Genomic DNA, 5,317 nt, shown 5'->3' with positions numbered 1-5,317 from the left:
CAAAATCGGCAGTGTTTCAAATACATGTTTCTCCCCATGTATATACAGGTGTGCCTTTCCAAATCATGTCCAATCAATTGAGTCTCTCACAATTGAAGTGTACCTATGATAAAAATTACAGACCTCTACATGCTTTGTAAGTAGGAAAACCTGCAAAATCGGCAGTGTATCAAATACTTGTTTCCCCCACTGTATAAGGCCCCACAGTTGACAGTGCATCTCAGAACAAAACCAAGCCATGAGGTAGAAGGTATTGTCCGTCGACATCCAAGATAGGATTGTGTCGAGGAACAGACCTGGGGAAGGTTATCAAAAAATGTCTGAAGCATTGAAGGTCCACAAGAACACAGTGGCCTCCATCATTCTTAAATGGAAGAAGTTTGGAACCACCAAGACTCTTCCTAGAGCTAGACGCCCGGCCAAACTGAACAATCAGGGGAGAAGAGCCTTGTTCAGGGAGGTGACCAAGAACCCAATGGTCACTCTGACAGAGTTCCAGAGTTCCTCTGTGGAGATGGGAGAACCTTCCAGAAGGACAGCCATCTCTGCAGCATTCCACCAATCAGGCCYTTATGGTAGAGTGGCCAGACGGAAGCCACTCCTCAGTAAAAGGCACATGACAGCCCGCTTGGAGTTTGCCAAAAGGCACCTAAAGGACTCTCAGACCATGAGAAACAAGATTCTCTGTTCCGATGAAACCAAGATTGAACTCTTTGGCCTGAATTCCAAGCATCGCGTCTGAAGGAAACCTGCCACCATCCCTRCGGTGAAGCATGGTGGGGGCAGTATCATGAGGAGGGGATGTTTTTCAGCGACAGGGACTGGGAGACTAGTCAGGATCRAGGGGAAAGATGAACGGAGCAAAGTACAGAGATCCTTGGTGAAAACCTGCTCAGGAACTCAGACTGTGTGAAGGTTCACCTTCCAACAGGACACCGACCCTAARCACACAGCCAAGACAACACAGKAGTGTCTTCTGAACAAGTCTCTGAATGTCCTTGAGTGGCCCAGCCAGAGCCCGGACTTGATCCAGATCGAACATCTCTGGAGAGACCTGAAAATAGCTGTGTAGAAACGCTCCCCATCCAACCTGACAGAGCTTGAGAGGATCTGCAAAGAAGAATAGGAGAAACTACCAAAATACAGGTGTGCCAAGCTTRTAGCGTCATACYCGAGGCTGTAATCGCTAACCGAAGGTGCTTCAACAAAGTACCGAGTAAAGGGTAAATGCTTATGTAAATGTCATTTTYGTTTTTCATTTTCATTTTCGTTCGTTTTTTATTTGTAATAAATTTGCTAAAATATYCAAACCTGTTTTTGCTTTGTGAATRTGGGGTATGGTGTGTAGATTGATGAAGATTTAAACAAAAATCAATTTTAGAATAAGGCTGTAACATAACAAAATGTAGAAAAAGTCAAGGGGTCTGAATACTTTCCAAATGCACTGTATATAGAGGTTACCAACATAATTAGAACAGTAAACATTTAGTTGTGCATCATACCCGTGGTGTATTGTCTGATTTGCGACTGCTTTCATMCAATCAGCTTCCAGGAGCCAAACTACCAAGTTAAGGAGTAATCCACTGTGATGTGATTCACTGAGGGTAGATAGGTGACTCATTAGCAAGTTAAATCCAKCCTCCTTAGTTGGGTTGTGTGAGCAGCATAGCTGGCCTAGTGACTCCCATGAGACCCCTACCACCAGAATGCTGCTGCTGCACCAAGGAGCTGGGGAGAAGGACAGCCTAAATCACATTCACTTTGACTGCTGGAGGAAATCACATAGAAACCCACCCTCAAACTACTATTTTGACCTCACCCTCCATTTTTGACTGGATTTGAGTGCCTCTCAAATGGTGAGTCCCATTTTACAAATGATTAGAAAATGAAAAGCTGAAATGTCTTATGTCAATAAGTATACAACCCCTTTGTTATGGCAAGCATAAATAAGTTAAGGAGTAAAATGTGCTTAACGTGTCACATAATAAGTTGCATCGACTCTGTGCAATAACAGAGTTTGTCATGATTTTTGAATGACTACCCCACACATACAATTATCTGTAAGGTCTRGTGGCGATTTTTGCATGTAAATGTTGGTTGGCAAACTCCCCCCAAAACGTTTAGATGCATGCCAGCAAAGCCACTACACAATACAACACAACACTTCTAATGTAACTCTATGGCAGAACCCAAGGGGCTTGAATTTTTGAGCTCTCCCCGTAGATTTTCCGGTGACGTAGTGTCCCCATGAGTGACAGAACACTGAGCCAATCACGGTAAAACTACAGAACATTACCAAYGCCTACACTCCGTATTTTCTTCTGGCTGCCCCACCACCACAGAAAGTTATGAGCTMGGCTGAAACACCTGTATTTTGGACCATGTTTGTATTCGGCTTTATTAACTCAATTATTTAAAAAAATATATACATTGTTTGCAAACTGATATGTAACACGTATTAATGCCAACATAACATGCAAAACCGGCAAAAAAAAAAAATATATATATATATATTTTTTTTTTGCTAAATAGGTGGGGCTCAAAACAGGTGGGGCTCTGGTTCAGTCTGCATTCCACCAGACACTGTGAGATGAATTCACCTTTCAACAGTTTAATAACAAAACACAAGGCCAAATCTACACTGGAGTTGCTCCAAAAAGACAGTAAATGTTCCTGATTGGTCGACTTACAGTCTGCTTGAAATCTGCTTGAAAATCTATGGCAAGACTTGAAAATTGTTGYCTAGCAATGATGAACAACCAACTTGACAGAGCTTGAAGAATTTTGAAAAGAGTAGTGGGCAAATGTTGTTACACAATCYAGGTTTGGAAAGCTCTTAGAGACTTTAACCAGAAAGACTCACAGCTGTTATCACTGGGAAAGGTGATTCTAACATGTATTGACTCATGGGGTTGAATACTTATTTAATCAAGATATATTAGTGCTTTATTTTTCATAATTACTTTACAAATGTAAAAACATTCTTCCACTTTGACATTACATAGTATTTTGTGTAGATCCATTTGAATCCCACTTTGTAACACWACAAAATGTGGAAAAAGTCAAGGGGTGTGAATACTTAAAAAAAAAAAAAGTATACTTTGTTTTTATTGTAGGAACACAAAAAAGTACAAATAAAGTTACAAAAATTAAAAATAAAATAAAAAGATCTGGCAGTTACAGTGCACTTCATATCTTCATAATCATATCATCATATTAGTTACATTGACATCTTTGAATTAGATCTTTTCCAAGTACGAAACCCATTTTTCCCAGTATGGGTGTGAATACTTTCTGAAGGCACTATAGAGTATTAGTGCTGTTGCAATTCTATATCTTATCTGAAATATTTGTATTCTCACTAGCATCTTTGCTGCAGGACTTGCTGCTATCTACTGATCCAGACCTCTCTACTTGGAGCTAGATTTGGAGAGACTACTAGTACCTATGCCTAACTGGGTTTTTGCAAGGCCCTGGGGGAAGGATATTTCGATTGACAATCAAATTCAGGCACTGTTAGCTTTGTTCACAACTGGTGCATTTATGCCATGTCTTTTTTTATTCACAGTACATTCACCAGTTAACAGCACGATTCCTGCCCAGGCCAATACCTTACTTAGCAGAAGTCTTTGCAAGACATGGCTTAGTTAACTGCAGGGTTATACTGAACTAGTCGTAGGGAAGGGACAGGTGTATGACAGCTAATCAATTGAAAATAATGTAATGTCATGATTGATAATGACATGTTAGGATGTGGGCTCAGAGATCCTCAGGTCATGGAATGACGTGGGCTTTGACCACTCACTGATGACCACTCACTGACCACCCACAACCACAGTCAACATTAAAGCCTGGAGGCACTCCAACCCCTGCCTGAATGTTGCCCAGGCATAATCCTGAGAAGCCCCACTGAATGGCATTGAAATTGAAATGCAAGCAATTTAGGTTGTCTCTCATGAAGAGAAAGRGCTTCATTTAATAACAATAGCTGCAAAAGGCTAAAAAGGCATTGTCAATGTAGGCCTACTTTGCAATGCGTGTCATTACCCCCAGTTTATCTGGTGACTCAATGTTTTCATCAGAAGCAGTAGCAGCTTCATCAAGCGTGACAATGCTTGACAAACAACAATAGGTGGGTGCAGTTTAGTATCACTATGCAATGTGTCAGTTTCTTGGACATAAGTAACATTTTGAGGTTTGTATTGCGTCGTGTTGAATTTGAATGATATTACGATCCTAGACAGATAAATAACATAGAGGCCATWGACAGAATGCATATTGTCATAAATAAAGGGAGGATCTCTGACTTTCTTAACCCACTTAAGCYATTTAGGTCTCTCCAACCATATGCAAACTTGTAGCACAGAAGGATATGAGGTGCAAACAAACAAACGGTTGTCTGTAAACAAGCAGCAAAAGGACCAGACACCATCAGATAGTCTGAGCAAACAGAGGCATTTATTTGTGCTCTTGTGTGCTATTGGTGCATTTATGCCATGTCTTTTTTTATTCACAGTACATTCACCAGTTGAGACCTGTGTTCTGGATAAGGCTGCCCACCCAATAGCACCAAAACACTGCATTGCACTGCAGACAGTACTAACAGGACAGACCCAGTAGGCTGGCTAATCAATATCAGCAATAACAGTGATGACAACAAAGACAACAGAGGGAGGGGGGTCACATCTGCCAAGCCCCCAAGTGTTCAAATCTGTATAATTGTTATGCAAATTTGCTGAGTCAAGCCTTTTACTTGGGTTTATTTGATGTGRGGTAAAATAACTTTATTTTTGGTTGTTATAGAGCTCATGCACAAGTATTTTTTAATCAAAAGACCATKTATTAGTGTCCTAAATCTTATTAGTCTTGCAGGCTATTTCTGCTATGTATTTCATTTTCTTATTGTTGTGTTTTTTTTGTTGCTATAATCTTTCTCCTTAATTCCAGATATCTTTGGTTAGAGAAAAACCACTCTGTCATCCCCGACCCTGTCATTAACATGGATAATGCATCTGTTTACCAGGCAGGGAGAAAAAGGCACCTTGGGTCACTGTTCTAATATCACCCCCCCCCACGTGGGGCAGAAGGGAAGGGGAACCAGATGGATGAAAGGTATCCCAGGTTGTGTGTACAGCAGCTCTACTTTCCTTTCAGTCATTGGAAACAAGCCTAAACAGACACGCACACAGCACGCTGCTATCAACTTAGGGCCACTGCAAAGACAACCCAATGAGAGGGAGGGAGGTGATAAAGAGAGAGAGAGTAGGAGGGGATGTGTGTGAGTGAGAGAGCGAGAGAGAGAGAGAGAGAGAGAGAG

The sequence above is a fragment of the Salvelinus sp. IW2-2015 genome, linkage group LG4q.2 (assembly GCF_002910315.2).
Source record: "Salvelinus sp. IW2-2015 linkage group LG4q.2, ASM291031v2, whole genome shotgun sequence".
Lineage (NCBI taxonomy): Eukaryota > Metazoa > Chordata > Actinopteri > Salmoniformes > Salmonidae > Salvelinus > Salvelinus sp. IW2-2015.
This window is presented reverse-complemented; position numbering follows the sequence as displayed.